The sequence below is a fragment of the Pristiophorus japonicus genome, chromosome 13 (genome assembly GCF_044704955.1).
Source record: "Pristiophorus japonicus isolate sPriJap1 chromosome 13, sPriJap1.hap1, whole genome shotgun sequence".
NCBI lineage: Eukaryota > Metazoa > Chordata > Chondrichthyes > Pristiophoridae > Pristiophorus > Pristiophorus japonicus.
This window is the reverse complement of record NC_091989.1, coordinates 108,643,090-108,663,558: the sequence shown is the minus strand read 5'-3', so window position 1 is coordinate 108,663,558 and position 20,469 is coordinate 108,643,090. Positions and strand designations below refer to the sequence as shown.

Here is a 20,469-nt window from a genome sequence, read left to right as displayed (position 1 = left end):
TGCAGGTCCTGAGTGACCTTGACTTTACTATGTGCCTCGTGTGAATCTGTACTGAGGGGACAGGACTTTACAGTGGCGACGAGTTACGGGATTACAGAATCCACAGAATGGCGAACAACAGCTCAGATGAAAAATACAATGCTGGAGATAATTGGGACGACTTTATAGAAAGGCTCCAGCAAAGCTTTGTAACCAAAGACTGGTTAGGCGACGACAAGGCAGACAAGAGAAGAGCCCATCTCTTGACCAGCTGTGGCCCGAAAACATACGCTTTAATGGAGGACTTTCTGGCACCCGAGAAACCAGCAAGCAAGTCGTTTGAAGAGTTGAGCACACTGGTAAGAGACCGCCTGAAGCCAGCGAGCAGCCTACACATGGCCAGACACAGGTTCTACAACTACAGACGCTGTGTGGGCCAGAGCATACCCGACTTTGTGGCGGAACTTCGGAGGTTGGCTAGCTTATGTGAGTTCTCCGATGAACTAAGGAGAGAAGTACTGAGAGACTTTTTTATTGAAGGAATAGGCCACGCAGGCATATTCCGAAAGCTCAAAGAAACCAAGAACTTGACCCAAGAGGCAGCAGCACTGGTTGCACAGACATTCTTGGTAAGGGAAGAAGAAACGAGGTTTATTTACAATGCAGGTACGACAACAAACGAAATAATGGAACAAGGAGTTCACAGCATTAGACAAGCTGCTACCTCCACACACAGACAAAGGCAGGAGAGCAGGCCCTCAACAGCAGGCAGTGGTGCCAGAAGCCATCAAGGGCCACATGAACGGCCGTTCACACCTCATCAACCCACAATGTGAGCAATCAACTACAAACTGAGAGAAACTCAAGAGAGATCAGCCAGACGCAGCTCATTCTTTGGAAACAATGGAAACGGTCCGTGCTGGAGATGTGGGGGAAGACGCTCATCAAGGGGGTGTCGATTTCAGCATGCTGTTTGCAGAAACTGCGACTATACAGGGCATCTCGCGCGCATGTGTAGAAAAACGGCAGCTCGGCTGGTATACGAATCGGAAGAGTCGGAAAGCGGACCAGAAGACGGTGGGGACAGTACCTGGGACACCGATGTACAGCGGGTCAACACGATCAATGGCCACTGCTCCTACAACAAAACGCCTCCAATAATGATGAGGGTCCTACTCAACGGGATACCCGTCAACATGGAGCTGGATACGGGAGCGAATCAATCTCTCATGAGCGCTCAACAATTTGAACAACTGTGGCCGCACAAAAGAGACAGACCAAAACTCACAAGGGTCGACACCAAACTAAGGACCTATACCAAAGAAATCGTCCCAGTCCTTGGCAGCGCCATGCTCTCCGTCACACACAAAGGGACAGTGAACCGACTTCCCCTGTGGATTGTCCCCGGAGATCTTCCAGCACTGCTGGGGAGAAGCTGGCTGGCAAAACTAAACTGGAAATGGGATGATGTTCATGCCATGTTGTCAGAGGAACGGACCTCCTGCTCAACAGTTCTAAGTCGATTTGAACATCTCTTTCAGCCAGGTGTGGGCACTTTCAAAGGGGCTAAAGTCAAAATCTACATCACACAGGATGCTAGACCGGTCCATCACAAGGCTAGAGCTGTGCCCTATGTGATGAGGGAAAAGATTGAACATGAACTGGACAGGCTTCTGCGGGAAGGCATTATCTCACCCATGGAATTTAGCGACTGAGCAAGTCCCATCGTCCCAGTCATGAAGCCTGATGGATCCGTACGAATCTGTGGGGACTACAAATCTACCATAAACAGAGTCTCCCTACAGGACCAATACCCACTGCCCAGAGCGGAGGACTTATTTGCCACATTGGCTGGAGGTAAACTTTTCTCAAAATTAGATCTCACATCTGCGTATATGTCGCAAGTATTGACCGAGGAGTCCAAGCTATTCACCACCATCAACACACATCGAGGCCTTTTCATGTACAATCCATGCCCATTCGGCATCAGGTTGGCAGCTGCCATATTCCAGCGCAACATGGAGAGTCTGCTCAAGTCCATCCCGGGGACGGTTGTATTTCAAGACAACATACTTATCACGGGCAGGGACACCGACTCCCATCTCCGCAATTTGGAGGAAGTACTAAAGCAGTTGGATCGGGTAGGCCGAAGAGTTAAGAAATCCAAGTGCCTGTTTCTCGTGCCCGAGGTTGAATTTTTGGGCAGAAGGATTGCTGCTGATGGAATCCGCCCAACAGAGTCCAAAACTGAAGCAATTCGCCTGGCACCCAGGCCCCGGAATGTCTCAGAACTGTGCGCCTTTCTCGGGCTACTCAATTACTTTGGGAACTTTATGCAGAACTTAAGCACGCTGCTGGAGCCTCTCCACGTGCTACTCAGAAAGGGGTGCGATTGGTTTTGGGGGGACGCCTAGGAACGCGCCTTCAATAAGGTACGCAACCTCCTGTGTTCCAACAGTGTTTTGGCTTTCTTTGATCCAGGTAAAAAGCTAGTACTTACATGTGATGCGTCAGCGTACGGGGTCGGGTGCGTTTTACAACATGTCAATAGTGCGGGTAAATTACAAACCATAGCTTATGCCTCCAGGTCACTTTCGCGGGTGGAGCGCGGGTACGGAATGGTGGAGAAGGAGGCCATCGCGTGCGTGTACAGTGTCAAAAAGATGCATCAATACCTTTTCGGGGCCAAGTTCGCATTAGAAACTGACCACAAGCCCCTCACGTCCCTACTATCCGAAAGCAAGGCAATAAACGCCAACGCCTCGGCGCGCATTCAATGGTGGGCACTCATGCTGGCGTCTTACGATTACACCATAAGGCACAGACCAGGCACAGACAACTGTGCCGACGCACTTAGCAGGCTACCCCTGGCGACCACGGAAGGGTCCGACGAACAGGATTGTGAGATAGTCATGGCAATCAATGCCTTTGAGTCCACAGGTTCGTTCATGACGGCTCGTCAAATCAGAGCCTGAATGACCAGTGACCCCACGTTATCCCTAGTAAAAAGATGTGTCCTAACCGGTGACTGGGCAGAGACTCGCGATGCCTGCCCCGAGGAGATCAAACCTTTCCATAGGCACATGCATGAGCTGTCACTTCAAGCAGACTGCCTGATATGGGGCAGCCGAGTAGTTATGCCTCTGCGAGGCAGAGAGGCATTTGTCCGGGAGCTCCACCGCGAGCACCTGGGGATTGTTCTCATGAAGGCCACAGCCAGATCCCACGTCTGGTGGCCTGACATTGATGCGGACTTGGAGCTCTGTGTCCGACGGTGCACCATTTGTGCCCAACTCAGTAATGCCCCCAGGGAGGCCCCCCTGAGCCCCTGGCCCTGGCCCACCAAACCGTGGTCGCGGGTGCACGTAGATTATGCAGGCCCATTCATCGGCAAAATGTTCCTCGTAGTTGTAGATGCATTTTCTAAGTGGATCGAATGCACCATTTTAAACTCGAGCACCACCTCCACCACTGTGGAGAGCCTTGGAACCATGTTCGCAATGCACGGCATTCCTGACATATTGGTCAGTGATAATGGTCTGTGCTTCACCAGCGCAGAATTCCAAGATTTTATAAGTGACCACGGCATAAATCACGTTAAGACGGCACCATTCAAGCCAGCCTACAATGGCCAGGCGGAGCGAGCAGTGCAGATCATTAAACAAGACATGCTCAAAATCCAAGGTCCATGCTGCAGGGCTGCCTGTCGCGACTGCTGCTGCCGCCATACAGTTCTCGTCCGCATTCAATGACTGGAGTTCCCACCGCGCAACTATTAATGAAATGGACCTTAAAGACAAGGCTCTCATTAATCCTCCCAGACATGCATGAAATCATTGAGGCAAAGCGCCGTAGGCTAACCGAGTACCATGACCGAACTTCGAGGGGGAGGTGGAATGAGATAGGGGACAAAGTGTTTGTGTTAAACTATGGCACTATGGCAGGGGTCCCAAATGGCTTGTAGGGACAGTAACAGGCAAGGAAGGAAACAGGCTACTGGTTGTACAAATGAACAATGGCCAAACCTGCCGGAGACATGTCGACCAAGTCAAAAATAGATTTACCAACAACACTGCTGAACCAGAGGCAGACTACAATGTGGAACTCACACCATACCTGGTGGACAGAGGGAACAACCTGAGGAAAGGGCAATCCCAAAAGACAGCCCAGGCGAGACACCAACAATCACACTGAATGAAACAGATAGCGCAGGCGAGATACCAGCAATCACCCCGAAAGAACAACAGGCACCAAGGCAAACAACTGAACCACAACTAAGACACTCCACGCGAGAGCATAGACCACCTGAGAGACTGAACCTATAAAGACAATAAGACCTTGGGGGAGGGTGATGTCATGTATCTCACACGACTGTACATAACTGTATCTTACCATGCTGTACATGACTGTAACCAGAGATGACCTGCAACCACAAGCTTACCTTACCACCAGGGGTGCACTTGCAGGAGACACTGGATACCTGTCCCAGACAGGTATATGAGGACAAGTCTCAGGCAAGTGTGGCATTCGAGAGCTGTGTAATAAAGGTGCAGGTCCTGAGTGACCTTAACTTCACTATGTGCCTCGTGTGAATCTGTACTGAGGGGACAGGACTTTATAGAGTTAATGTGACATTAACGTCATGCGTATTCAAGGGACAGTTTTTGAGATATTTGAACAAACGTTTCTTTTATTTTACATTCAACATCTGTGAAGTAATTTCCTATTTCTTATCAATCCTCTAACAAGAGAGCCAGACAGAAGCAGAAAAGTTCCAGGTATAAACTATTAAGGATTATCCTTGAGCATTCATCATAAAATGTAGTCCATATCAATAAAACTAAAAATTCAAAGAGAGAAAATGATCCCAGGTGGCTCAGTTTGGTGAAGACATTGGCTGAAGGTCCCACAGTCTATCTCTGGTCAGTCAGGGTAGGCAATCTCAGCCACAGAGGCAGTAGGAATGTTAAAATTGGCCTTCGCTAAGGCGAGGAGAAAGCAAATTAATCAGTGGTACTGCTGGTTAGCCTTCTACAGTGACCCTGTTGGAATCTGCACATGTGTGGATCCCAGATGAGGAAAGGATCAAGCTCAGCTTTGATGTCCTTGCAGTTGAATAGCCCATAAACACTCACCATCAAGGCTCAGCTACGACTGGATGAAGTACTGGTGGATGACTAACAAGTAATCATTATCTTCAGGAGAGTGGGGAGAAAAGTGACAAGAAAAAAATTGTTGAACTAAACTCTGTATGATATATCCGTTCACTCATTGCCAATGACAAACAGCACAAAAGAGAGGACTTATCATACACTTCAGATTTTGTTTCAATAGCTGATGTTAATTATTTGTGTCATGGGAGACTGGGGAAGTGAACAGTGCAAGACCCCTTGAGGAGCAGCAGCAGTCACATGAGGAACAGTATGACTGTTACAGTCTCGAAGGTCCTCTGTTACATATTATTTCACTCTCATGTACCATACTGCACTCTGTACTATTGTACGGTAATGCATGCTACTGCATTCTGTACATATTGTACCGTAATGCACACTACTGCACACTGACCCATGTTGCACTGGGACACACTCAACTGTATGCTCACACATGCTGTTGCTCTCTAGGCTCCACTCTGCTGTGGCACTCCAACCCATTCCAGATCATGGCACACAGGCTGCAGGGCTGCGTCATGCATTATTGCACATGGTGAACTCTTTAGCAGTTCTGAGGAAGGGTTTACACCTGAAACACCACTGACTTGTGTTTTCTCCATGGATGCTGTCTGACCAGCTGAACGTCTCTAGGGATGTGTGCTTTTGGTTCAGATTTCCAGCACCTGCAGTATTTTTGCTTTTTGGAACTCAAACATTCAGGGCACAAAAGTGAAACCAGACCTCTGGTTCCGAGCCCCGAGCCCTCCCCAGTCCCGAGTCCTCCCCCTTCCCCAGTCCAGAACCCCGTGTCCCCCAGACCCAACCCCCGGGCCCCACCCCGGTCCCGAGCCCCGAGCCTCCCCTGGTTCCGAATCCCGAGCCCACCCCGATCCCGAGCCCCCCCCGGTCCCAATCCCTGAGCCCCGACCCGGTCCCAACCCCTGAGCCCCGCCCCGGTCCCGAGCTCTCCTGCACCCCACCCCCCCCCCCCACCAATCCCGAGCACCCCCCGGTCCCAAGCCCCCCTGGTCCTCTTGGGCAAATTGTAGTAAAGGACTTAGCACTGAAAGTGCCAGGGGCGTGTGGTTCCAAGAACCTCCTGGAAAACAGGGGTGTGTGAAATTGCCCCCTTTTATAGCCCCTTCAGTGCCTCCGGGGTGCTATAGCATTTTCATCCGGGGGAAGGGGATGCTACCACCTCACGGGAAATTGCCCTGGAGGTTTGGGGGGCGCTGTCCTGGCAGCGGCGTGCCCCGCGATTAACGCCCCGGGCCGACGTTCAACCAGCGATGACATCATGGGCATGCACGCCGAACCCTCAAAGCCCTGCGCCGACTGCTTTGTGCCCCATAGGGGAAATTGTCCTGTGGGCTGCGAGCCTGGCACGGGTGGATGTCAATGTCAGGACATCTGCTGCCGAGGCGCCCCTTAAAGGGGAGGCCTTTAGTGCCCTGGGCCGCCATCTTTATTTGTCAGTCGACTGTTGCTTTGACCTGACAATGGCCCCCCCTCACATCGGCCGGGCCGCCATCTTGCAGCCCGACACTCCGTTTTGGGTGCTGGGCAATTGGCCCGGTCGATCACACCCCTGGTGGCCACCAAAGGGCTTGCAGAGTGCGTCGCGGTCCTCCCCTTTAATGGAAGGGGCATTGTAGCACGTCAGCACCACATTGAGCATCCGCATAACACTGGCCTCCTCCGCGCGGCTCTGAATCCAACGCAGCGTGGAGGAGGCCAGCACTATGTGGGCTGAGTGCCATGCTACCACCCGGGAGCACCCCTCAAGGGAAGCAGAATGCAGGAGAATGCGCTCCGCTTCCTTTGAGGGGCGCACGGCCCAATTCCACCTCAGGGTGGGATTTCCGGGCGGGCCGCAGGAAGTCCTGGCCCCGGAAGGTTACCACCCCCAATTGGGGCAAAGGGCAATTTCCAGCCCAAGGAATGGTTACCCGGCGCCTGCTTCTGGAACTGCTTGCAGAACATTTCCGATTGTAATAGAAAGTGACAGCGGTCTGCTTGTGTCAGGCTGCAAGCAATGAAATGTGTAAATTATTTACGTAAACTCTACTCAGTATCAGACCTTGATTTGTTTTTCTCCTGTGGAGATTATACCACCGTCTGGACTCATTCTGTCTGATGTGCCCCAATTACAACATCGTGAACAAAGTTCGACTGAGAACGGTTTAGTCATAAATAACAAACACTGCTCTGAGAGGGATAAAAGGGCCTTGATGACCACCTGAACCTTGCAACCAAGATTGAGGTTGTTGAGGCCAGTTCGTTGGATAGATTCAAAAGGGAGTTAGATGTGGCCCTTATGGCTAAAGGGATCAAGGAGTATGGAAAGAAAGCAGGAATGGGGTACTGAGGTGAATGATCATATTGAATGGTGGTGCAGGCTCGAAGGGCCAAATGGCCTACTCCTGCACCTATTTTCTATGTTTCTATGTTTCTATTAACCACTGACGTTTCCAAGGGGCTAAGCAATGTTATTTCCATCTTTGGATTTGGCCCAAGCACATTCAGATAGCCTTGCAGCAATGTCTCAGTTTACAAAGAGTGTAGGGCTGGAGATTACAGTGAGCATTTAAATGCAAACGTTTAAAGTGTTTGCATCAAATTCCTCTCTGCCCTATAGTAACTTGCTTGAAATAAACAGTATAGAGTGGAGAGGGGCGAATTTGGCAACATTGTTCACATTAATTTCCAGGTAATTGTGTTCATACTCCAGTTGTTTGTTAAACGAAGCCTTACTAGACAGGCATTAGGACCCTGCGGGAGCCATTCACACACTGCTGAAAACATGCTCGTTCATGCTGGTTTTGGAACACCATTTTGGGACTTGCTATAAAGGACATTGTTAATTTATATTACTTCTGTTTCAGTTAGTCTGTTTATTTACGTACACAACATAATTTGGCAACAAGGATGAATTGAATTAACCTCCCTACCGCCCCCCACCCCCACCTTTCCTTTCCACACCTGGGGACTGTCCAATCCCATGGCCAAGATGGATAAAAAGCTTTTTTACGTAATCACAGCGAGTGGGTTAGATGGCGACAATGTAACACCAGCTCGCCGCCGTGCAATACATATCCACTGCCTCAGCACCGAAGGCCAACGCATCTTTGGCCAAATCAAAGACACGGAGTCCTACGACAAAGCGGTAAGCACTCTAGAGAATTATTTTGGGCCAAAGAAAAGTATCATGATGGAGAGATGCAAATTTCATCAAAGGGGGCAAGGGAATGGTGAACCAATCAAACAGTATAATTTCATTAACTGAACTGGCCGCAATGTGTAACTTTGGGGCACTCACAGAGGAAATTAGCAGTGATCAAATTATTGAGAAAACAACGATCCCCCGCATTCGGGAACGCTTGCTAATGGAGAATGACAAATTGACATTGGACAAAGCAACTCATTTGGCCATCCAAATCGAATCAGCACTTTCCGATTCAAAAGCGATGAGATCCCCTGCTCCCCCTGTGCAGCAGACTTCAGCTACAGCCCATGTGCAAGGCGTTCGCCCAAAGCAAAAATCACAGCAAAGACCCATGGCTAGTAATAAGCCACCCACTATGGATAGTGGGCCTAACTGCCACTGCTTTAACTGTGGGGATAAATCACATTCAGCAAAGAGTCCTAACTGCCCTGCATGTGGGAAAAAATGCTCTGCATGCGGTAAGATGAACCATTTTGCTAGTGTCTGTCGCTCATCGCAGCATATTCGACATGTGGACAACCCTGAAAGTGATGAACCCAGTATGGTTTACACTGTTTGTGACATTTCGCACATCAGCCCGGGCAAATTCAAAGACTGTGAGGTAAACATTGACGGCACGTCCATCTGCCTCCTCATTGACGTTGGAGCCAAAGTCTCCATATTGAGCGAGGCTGTGTACAAAACCGACTTCAGGCACTGTCAACTGCAGCCCGCAACTTTCACTCTACATGTATACTGTGACTCCAAAATTGAGGTACTTGTCCTGATATACTACAAGGATAGAATATTGGAGAACTTTTCCTTTCATGTCGTGAAGGGACAAAGCCTCATGGGTGTTGACCGTTTTGACAAGCTTGGGTTCGAAGTTTACAACCCAACCAGCACACCTATGTACATGGTAGACTTCGACAAGCAGTATCCTCAATCTTCACAAGGTTTGGAATGACAACAAAATTCTGCCATCGTCCTTGTGTTGACCCTTCCATCAAACCAGTTAAACAGCGACTTCGCTGTCTCCCATTCGCGGTTCGCAGCCAAGTATCCACAGAATTAACATGACTCAAATCTCAGGGAATCATTGAGAGTATTGACTCCTCACCCTGGATCTCGAACTTAGTCATTGCTTGGCGTAAAAATGGGGAGATCCGCCTATGCAGCAACCTGAAAGAGTTCAACAAGGCCATCATCCCCGACAATTACCCTCTTCCTACCATCGACGAACTGTCTTCAGAATTTTATGGCTCAACAGTTTTTATGAAACTCGACATGCGCCGCAGTTATCTGTAAATACCTTTCGCAGAGGACAGCAAATCACTCATGGCATTCACGACGTATGATGGTCTGTATCAGTAGCGACGTATGCCCTAAGGACTATCTTCTGCACCAAGTGCATTTCAGAAGATTGTCACTACTATACTAGCAGGCACAGAGAGAGCCCTCAATCTGCTTGATGATATCGTCGTCATGGACGGACAATGGAAGAACATGACCAGCGACTTCAAGCAGTTATGGCTAGACTTGCTACACATCATCATAGGCAGTCCCTCGGAATCGAGGAAGACTTACTTCCACTCCTGAAGTGAGTTTTTTGGTGGCTGAACAGTCCAATACGAGAGCCACAGACTGTCACAGGTGGAACAGATCGTCGTTGCCACACGCTCTTTCCGCTGTCTGCGCTTGATTTCTGCATGCTCTCAGCGTTGAGACTCGAGGTGCTCAGCGCCCTCTCGGATGCACTTCCTCCACTTAGGGCGGTTTTGGGCCAGGGACTCCCAGGTGTCAGTGGGGATGTCGCACTTTATCAAGGAGGCTTTGAGGGTGTCCTTGTAGCGTTTCCGCTGCCCACCTTTGGCTCATTTGCCGTGAAGGAGTTCCGAGTAGAGCACTTTCTTTGGGAGTCTCGTGTCTGGCATGCGGACTATGTGGCCTGCCCAGCGGAGCTGATCGAGTGTGGTCAGTGCTTCAATGCTGGGGGATGTTAGCCTGAATGAGGATGCTGATGTTGGTGCGCCTGTCCTCCCAGGGGATTTGTAGGATCTTGCGGAGACATCGTTGGTGATATTTCTCCAGCAACTTGAGGTGTCTATTGTACATGGTCCATGTTTCTGAGCCATACAGGAGGGCAGGTATTACTACAGCCCGGTAGACCATGAGCTTGGTGGCAGTTTTGAGTGCCTGGTTTTCAAACACTCTTTTCCTCAAGCGGCCGAAGGCTGTACTGGCGCACTGGAGGAGGTGCTGGATCTCATCGTCGATGTCTACTCTTGTTGATAAGATGCTCCCAAGGTATGGGAAATGGTCCACGGTGTCCAGGGCCGCGCCATGGATCTTGATGACTGGGGGGCAGTGCTGTGCAGTGAGGACAGGCTGGTGGAGGACCTTTGTCTTACACATAACATTATTCTTCATGCCGATAAGTGTAAATTCGCTGCTAGAGAAATAAACTTTCTGGCTACAGAGACACAGCACCAGGACAACATTGACGTGATCCAGCGAATGCAGGAAGCTACCAACATCAAAGAACTTTCATCATTCCTCGGCACTTGCAACTTCTATCTGAAGTTCGTCCCGCACTACACGCACATTGCCAAACTACTTTGCAAGTTGTTGCTCAAGGACATCGCTTGGGAATGGACAGATTCCAAGGCTCAGGCATTCACCACGCTTAAGGAGAAAATCACATCCCCTCCTATCCTCGCGCATTTTGATCTGAATGCCATTACGTACGTCACCACGGATGCATCAGGTACCAGCATGGGTGCTGTGCTCTCGCAATGGACTGACGGCTTGGAACGCCCAGTAGCCTTTGCCTCTCACACAATTTTGTCTGCAGAATGTAAATACTCTACAGGGGAATGCGAAGCACGTGCTTACATTTACGCATGTGAACACTGGCACCTCTACCTCTTTGGCAGGAAATTTACCCTCCATACGGATCACCAAGCGCTAACTACGCTACACGCTATAACTGGATCTGGGCACAGACTACTACGAATCAGCCGATGGTCAGATCGCCTTCATCAGTATAACTTTGATGTAAAGTACATCGCTTGTAGTCACAACCACATAGCTGACATGTTCAGCCACTCAACACCTGCTTCGGACTCTGGTGCTGACTTATTCACAGATGACGACACATATGTCACGTCGATCATCACTCAGTCCATCAGAAACCTTGTCTCCTGCGACAAACTCAAAACCGAATCACAGAGTGATGCTACGCTCCAGCACATGTGTCATTTCCTCTAGACTGAGTGGCCTAAGCAAATTCCATTCGAGCTGAAAACCTTCCACAGACTTCGCGATGAATTTTCCATTTGGAATGATGGCTGCCTAGCTCGTGGTGATGAAGCAGTAATTCCCAAGTTGCTCCAACAGCGCGTTCACTCATTGGCACATATGGACACCTTGGCATTGTCCGCATGAAGCAGAGATGTCACAATTCAGTATGGTGGCCTGGGATTGACACTCGTATCGAGGAGTTTGTCTCACATTGCGAGGCATGCAGTCTGAGCGAAAAGGCTACAAACATCTGACCAGCGCCAATGAAGCCCCTTCCATGGCCACAAAGACCATGGCAACAACTTCAGTTGGATATCTTTGGTCCAGTTGAAGCAGCTCCACAGCACCAGCGTTTCATTGTTTAGTACATTGCCTGCATTCCAAATGGCCAGAAATCACTACAACTTCAGTGACCTCTTCAACGATCGTCACTATTCTGCAACATGTGTTCACGAAGTAGGGCTTCCCAGACGTCATAATCATTGACAATAGACCTCCGTTTGTGTCCGACCATTTCGCAGATTTTCATCATGCTATCAAGCATCGCCTTACTGCTCGGTACAATCCTCAAAGCAATGGAGGTGTTGAGCGATTTAACCGCGTCATCAAAGAGAGTTTGAAAGCCAACCTCGCAGCAGACCAAACATTCGACGAATCGGTTCAAACCATTCTCCACATACCATTCGACAAAGCACTCGCTAATGGGGAAGACACCCGCTGAGCTCATGATTGGGCGGAATCTTCGCTGGCTACTGGACATTCTCAAACCCCCAGTAAACCTAGCTCGCATCCCAGATTTCAGAACGCCAACGAAAAGCGAAGTCGTACACTGACCCAAAACGACGCCCCAACTGAAGAACAGAGATTGGATCAGAATTAAATACTCAAACCGGAGTCATAAGCTCGCATCTTCACTTTCGCCTCCAAAACAGATCGGGCGAAAGTTCAGCCCTCACACCTACGAGCTCAATAATGGAACTCGGTGGAACGCTCGTAGACTTATCCCAACTCACAGGCCAACAGACCAGCAGGATGGAACAGAGGCACCGTTCTGTTTCCCAACCAAAAATCCTCGATCAAACACTGTTGATCTCAGCGTATGCTGGTCTCAGCATACCATGCTGGTCTCAGCGTATCAGAACACGGCCTGGCTATCTCAAGGACTTTATCTGTTCATAGACTGTATTTTTCAGAAGGGGGGAGATATGTTGTGTTCATACTTTATTTGTTTGTTACATGAACCCTCACTAGACAGACATTAGGACCCTGCAGGACCTATTCACACAGTGCTGTAAACATGCTTGTTCATGTTGGTTTTGGGACATAATTTTGGGAGTTGCTATAAAGGACACAGTTAAGTTACATTACTCCTATTTCAGATAGTCTGTTTATTTACATACACAACAGCAATGAAGTGCAGTACATTCGACTGGTAGTTATCATCATCATCATCATCATAGGCAGTCCCTCAGAGTTGAGGATGACTTGCTTCCACTCTAAAAGTGAGTTCTCAGGTGACTGAAGAGTCCAATGCGGGACCTACAGTCCCTGTCACAGGTGGGACAGACAGTGGTTGAAGGAAAGGGTGGATGAGGAGCCTGGGCTGACGCACGCTCCTTCCGCTTTCCACGCTTCGTTTCTGCTATGGGACGCAAGATGCTCAGCATACTCCTGGATGCTCTTCCGCCACTTTGGGTGGTCTTGGGCCAGGGATTTCCAGGAGTCGGTGGGGATGTTGCACTTTGTCAAGGAGGCTTTGAGAGTGTCCTTGAAGCGTTTCCTCTGCCCACCCGGAGTTTGTTTGCCATGTCGAAGCTCTACGTAGAGCGCTTGCTTTGGAAGTTTGTGTCGGGCATGTGGACGATGTGGCCCGTCAAATGGAGCTGATTGAGTGTGGTCAATGCTTCGATGCTGGGGATGTTGGCTTGAGCAAGAACACTGACGTTGGTGCGTCTATCCTGCCAATGGATTTGCAGGATCTTGCGGAGGCAGCACAGGTGATACTTCTCTAGCGATTTGAGGTGTTTACGGTATATAGTCCACGTCTCTGAGCCATATGGGAGGGCAGGTATCACTACTGCCCTGTAGACCATAAGCTTGGTGCCAGATTTGAGGTCCTGGTCTTCAAACACTCTCTTCCGCACTGAAGGGTGTGTTGGACATAGAAACATAGAAAATAGTAGTAGGCCATTCGACCCTTCGAGTCTGCACTGCCATGCAATGCGATTATGGCTGATCCTCTATCTCAACACCATATTCCCGCTTTTCCCCCATACCCCTTGATGTCTTTTGTGTCTAGAAATCTATCTATCACCCTTTTAAATATATTCAGTGACTTGACCACCAAAGCCTTCTGTGGTAGAGAATTCCACAGGTTCACCACCCTCTGAGTGAAAACATTTCTCCTCATCTCTGTTATGTATGGAGAAAGAGTCAGACTGAACACTGTGAGCTCAAAGTAAAGTGTGACCGTAGTCTTTTATTGCAGATCTCCAGAGTGCCTCTCCAACCTGTGAAGCCTCCTTAAATACCTGTGCTCCCAAGGGATTATGGGATCTCTTGCAACTCCAGGGGATGAGCCCTTTGGTGGCTGTGCAGAGTAAATACAAGTTTACATATATAACAACACTCCCCCCCCCCACCCCGCCCCGTCAAAAGTCAATTGTGTAACTATTTACAATGTGAGTCGATCTGGGCCCTTCTTGCCATGATTGATCATCTCGGTGTGAAAGCTGGTGTTGAATCATTTGTTGGGCCCTCGCTGGGCTGCTGTGCAGCTGGCCTTGCTGGGCTGCCTGGTGTGTTGGGTCCGGCTGGGCTGCTGGGATGATGGGTTCTGCTTCATGGTCAACCGTGGTGCCGGTTGCCACTGGTGTGTATGTTGGGGGATCAAATAAAGGTAGGGTCCAAGGTGGGTTGCTCAGGATAGTCCGTGAATCTGAGTTTGATTTGGTCCAAGTGTTTCCGGTGAATGAGTCCATTTGAAAGTTTGACCCGAAACACCCTGCTCCCTTCTTTGGCCACGACAGTGCCGGGAAGCCACTTGGGACCTTGTCCATAATTCAATACAAATACAGGATCATTGATTTCAAACTCGCGTGACACATTTGCACTATCATGGTATGTACTTTGTTGAAGCCGCCTGCTCTCTCCCTGTTCATGTAGATCAGCGTGAACTAACAAGAGCCTTGTCTTAAGTGCTCTTTTCATGAGCAGTTCAGCAGGTGGTATCCCAGTGAGTGAGTGGGGTCTCATGTGGTAGCTAAGCAGGACTCGGGATAGGCGAGTCTGCAGCGAGCCTTCAGTTACCTGCTTCAAGCCTTGCTTGATGGTTTGCACTGCTCTCTCTGCCTGACCATTGTACGCTGGTTTAAACGGGGCAGATGTGACATGTTTGATCTCGTTACGGGTCATGAATTCTTTAAACTCAGCACTGGTAAAACATGGTCCGTTGTCGCTCACCAGGACATCGGGTAAGCCGTGTGTGGCAAACATGGCCCTGCAGGCTTTCAGTAGTGGCAGCGGACGTGCTAGCTGACATTATCTCACATTCAATCCACTTGGAGTACGCATCTACAACCACAAGGAACATTTTACCCAAGAATGGGCCTGCATAGTCGACATGTACCTTAGACCACAGTTTGGAGGGCCAAGATTATAAACTTAGTGGCGCCTCCCTGGGTTCATTGCTTAACTGCAAGCATGTATTACATCTGTGAACGCAGGACTCTAAGTCTGCATCGATACCGGGCCACCACAAGTGGGATCTGGCTATCGCTTTCATCATTACGATGCCTGGGTAGGTACTGTGGAGGTCATTGATGAAGGTGTCTCTGCTCTTCTTGGGAACCACTACACGATTGCCTCACAGAAGGCAGTCTGCCTGAATAGACATTTCATCTTTGCGCTGCTGGAACGGCTTTATCTCTTCCTGCATTTCCACTGGGACATTAGACCAGGTCCCGTGAAGCACACAACTTTTGACTAGGGATAATAAGGGGTCCTGTTTCGTTCAGGTTTTGATGTGCCGGGCAGTGACGGGTGATTGCTCACTCTCAAATGCTTCCATAACCATGGCTAGATCTGCGGGCTGCGCCATTTCCACCCCCCGTGGTGGACAATGGTAGCCTACTGAGAGCATCGGCGCAGATTTTTGTGCCTGGCCTGTGGCGGATGGCGTAGTTGTATGCGGACAATGTGAGTGCCCATCTCTGGATGCGGGCCGATGCGTTGGTATTTATCCCTTTATTCTCAGAAAACAGGGATATCAGTGGCTTATGGTCAGTTTCCAATTCGAATTTTAGCCCCAACAGGTATTGATGCATTTTCTTTACCCCATAGACACACGCTATCTCTTCTTTCTCAATCATGCTGTAGGCTCTCTCAGCCTTGGACAGACTCCTGGATGCATAAGCAACCGGTTGCAGTTTCCCAAAATCATTAGCTTGTTGCAATACACATCCGACGCCATATGACGACGGATCACATGCTGGTATCAAACGCTTACATGGATCATACAACACAAGCAATTTGTTTGAGCATAACAATTTTCTCGCTTTTACAAAGGCATTTTTTTGGCTTTTGCCCCAAACCCATTCATCCCCTTTTCGTAATAAGACATGCAGTGGTTCTAACAGTGTGCTGAGACACGGTAAGAAGTTACCAAAATAGTTCAAAAGTCCCAGAAATGAGTGCAGCTCCGTCACGTTCTGTGGCCTCGGTGCGTTCTCGATTGCCTCCATCTTTGCGTTGGTGGGCCTGATGCCATCTGCCGCAATCCTCCTTCCCAAGAACTCTACTTCAGGCGCCAGGAAAACGCACTTCAAGCGTTTCAACCTGAGCACCATGCGGTTGAGTCGACTAAGAACCTCCTCCAGGTTCTGCAGATGCTCTGCTGTGTTCCGACCTGTGACCAAGATTTCGTCCTGGAAGACCACGGTGTGCGGGACCGACTTCAGTAAGCTTTCCATGTATCTCTGGAATATCGCCATCGCTGATCGGATTCCAAATGGGCATCTGTTATAAATAAAAAGACCTTTGTGCGTGTTGATGCAGGTGAGGCCCTTCGATGATTCCTCCAATTCCTGTGTCATGTAGGCTGAAGTCAGATCCAGCTTCATGAATGTCTTTCCTCCCGCCAGCATTGCAAAGAGGTCATTGGCCTTTGGTAGTGGGTAGTGGTCCTGCAGGGAGAAATGATTGATAGTTACTTTGTAATCGCCTCAGATTCTGACGGTGCCGTCTCCCTTGAGGACAAAAACGATCGTTGAACTCATTGAACTCGATCGGTGAAATGATGCCCTCTCGTTGCAGCCGGTCTAGCTCGATCGCTACCCTTTCTCTCATCTTGTATGGTACTATGCTCGCCTTGTGATGGATGGGCCACACCCCCGGAATTAGGTGGAGCTTCACTTTTGCTCCTTGGAATTTCCCAATCACTGGTTCGAACAGCGAAGGGAACTTGTTTAAGACCTGGGCACACAAAGTGTCGTCAGCGGGCGATAGCGCTCGGACATCGTCCCAATTCCAGCCTTTCTTTCCCAGCCAGCTCCTGCCGAGCAGCATGGGACCATCTCCCAGTACCACCCAGAATGGTAGCTTGTGCACTGCTCCATCATAAGAGACCTTTACGGTAGCACTGCCAATTACGGGAATGAGTTCTTTCGTGTAAGTTCTTAGTTTCGTACGAATTGGAGTTAAGACTGGCCTTGAGGCCTTGTTGCACCACAGTCTTTCAAAAGTCTTTTTGCCCATGATGGACTGGCTCGCACCCGTGTCCAGTTCCATTGACACCGGGAGCCCATTTGGTTCAATATTCAGCATTATCGGGGGACAATTCATGGTGAATGTGTGCACCCTATGTACCTTTGCCTCTTCGGTCTGAGGCTCTGGTTCGTCATGATCCTCCGTGAATCTGTCCTCCTCTGCAACATGCTGGTTTGCAGGTTTAACAGGATTAGCAGCTCGCCTGCACATACGCTGGAGGTGTCCCATTGTTCCACAGCCCTTGCAAACATACCCTTTGAATTGGCATGAATGAAACAATGATCACCCCCACAGCGTCAACAAGGTGTTAATGGGCTTGCATTCATCACCCTTGATGGTAGACTCTGAGACATCTGCAGACGTGCAGCTGCAGGCATGTGTGACCTGCCCTGTACGTTGCGATTTGAAAACAACATCAATTTGTTCACAGTACTTGTAGCAGCATTTGTGTGCTGAGAGATTTGCTTAGTATTGTCACTGGTGGGAATGAACGCTTGGGCTATCGCTATGGCCTTACTCAAGGTTGGGGTCTCTACAGTCAAAAGTTTGCGAAGTATGGTTTTGTGGCCAATGCCAAGTACGAAAAAGTCTCTGAGCATGTGCTCCAAATGTCCTTCAAATTCGCAATGTCCTGCAAGGCGTCTTAGCTCGGCGACATAACTCGCCACTTCCTGGCCTTCAGACCTTTTGTAGGTGTAGAACTGGTACCTCGCCATCAGAACGCTTTCCTTCGGGTTCAAACGCTCTCGGACCAGAGTGCACAAATCATGTACGATTTCTCCGTGGGTTTCGCTGAAGTGAGCAAATTCTTCATGAGGCCATACATTGGTGCCCCACAGATGGTGAGGAGGATCACCCTTCATTTGGCAGCATTCTCTTCCCCATCTAGCTTGTTGGCCATGAAGTATTGGTCGAGTCGCTCCACAAAAGTTTCCCAATCATCTCCCTCCAAGAATTTCTCCAGGATGCCCACTATTCTCTACATCTTTGGGTTCGCTATCTGTATCTCGTCGCCAGTTGTTATGTATGGAGAAAGAGTCAGACTAAACACCATGAGCTCAAAGTAAAGTGTGACCTTAGTCTTTTATTGCAGGTCTCCAGAGTGCCTCTCCAACCTGTGAGCCCTCCTTAAATACCTGTGCTCCCAGGGGATTATGGGATACCTTGGAAACATAGAAGCATTGAAACATAGAAAATAGGTGCAGGAGTACGCCATTCGGACTCCAGGGGACGAGCCCTCTGGTGGCTGTACAGAGTAAATACAAGTTTACATATATAACAATCTCGGTCCTTAATTTCCTTCCCAGCATCCTGAGACTGTGACCCCTTGTTCTAGACTTCCTAGCCAGGGGAAACATCCTCCCCGTATCCAGTCTATCCAACCCAGTCAGAATTTTATACATTTCAATGAGATCCCCTCTCATTCTTCTAAACTCTAGTGAATACAGGCCTAGTCGACCCAATCTCTCCTCATACGACAGTCCTGCCTTCCCAGGAATCAGTCTGGTGAATCTTCACTGCACTCCCTCTATGGCAAGTATATCCCTTCTTAGGTAAGGAGATCAAAACTGCACACAATACTCCAGGTGCGGTCTCACTAAGGCCCTGTATAACTGTAGTAAGACATCCTTGCTCCTGTACACAAATCCTCATGCAATGAAGGCCAACATACTGCTTGTTGCACCTGCATGTTTGCTTTCAATAACTGCTGTACTAGGACACCTAAGTCCCTCTGAACTGCATCCTCCTCACAATCCCACCTAGTTTTGTGTCATCAGCAAACTTGGAAATATTACACTTGGTTCCCTCATCCAAATCATTTATATATATTGTGAATAGCTGGGGCACTGATCCCTGTGGTACCCCACTAGTCACTGCTGCCACCCCGAAAGAGACCGTTTATTCCTACTCTCTGTTTCCTGTCAGTTAACCAATTTTCAATCCATGCCAGTACATTACCCCCAATCCTATGTGCTTTAATTTTGCACACTAACCTCTTATGTGGGACTTTATCAAAGGCCTTCTGAAAATCCAAATACACTACATCCACTGGTTCTTCCTTATCTATTCTATCAGCTGCATCCTCAAAAAATCAATGTCTGCTCTTGCTGACAGTAGGCTCCCGAGGTATGGAAAATGGTCCACATTGTCCAAGGCCTCGTCGTGGATTTTGATAATTGGGGGGCAATGCTGTGTGGCGGGGTCAGGTTGGTAGAGGACCTTTGTCTTACAGATGTTTAGCGTAAGGCCCATGCTCTCGTACGCCTCAGTGAAGGTGTTGACGATGGTTAGGAGATCTCAGGGACGCTGTACTCATAACCATCTTCAAAAAAGGAGACAAGTTTGACTGCAGTAACTACAAAGGAATCTCCCTGCTGTCGCCCACAGCGAAAGTCATCGCAAGAATCCTCCTCAATCGTCTTCTCCCTGTGATTGAAATGCTCCTCCCAAAGTCGCAATGCGGATTCTGTCCACTAAGGGGTACTACGGACATGATCTTCACCGCGCAACAACTACAAGAGAAATGCAGGGAACAGCACCAACCCTTGTACATGGACTTCTTTGACCTCATAAAGGCTTTTGACATGTCAACCATGAGGGATTATGGAGCGTCTCCTCCGTTTTGGCTGCCCTCAAAAGTTTGTCACCATCCTCTGGCTGCTCCATGGTAGTTAAGCACACAGCAAACTCACAAGGTGTTAGGCGGTCAGGACAGTAACAGAGCCCTGACCTTTGACTGAAAGATATGACACCCTGAGAGCTGCACTCCAAACATAGCACACAGTGGAGACACATTTCCCATTGCTCGCCCTGAGGCTGTGGCACAGGAGCACGCAATGGAAGGGGTGGGAATTAGTGCATGTTAGCAGCCCTCACAGAACTGCAACCGACGACTACAGGCATGCAACAACAACTTGCATTTATATAGCGTATTTAATGCAGTAAAGCGTCCCAAGGCCCTTCACAACCGTAATCAAAAAAATGGATAGTGAGCCAAAGAGGGAGATGTTGGGACAGGTGACCAAACACTTTGTCAAAGAGGTAGGTTTTAAGCAGAGTTTTAAA

General features: G+C 49.1%; 1 protein-coding gene across 2 annotated transcripts in view; it reads right to left on the bottom strand.

Annotated features, from left to right (window-relative positions):
- The window catches only part of smpd3 (sphingomyelin phosphodiesterase 3), a 694,292-nt gene that overhangs the window by 569,239 nt on the left and 104,584 nt on the right, over positions 1-20,469 (bottom strand). The window lies entirely within an intron of this gene.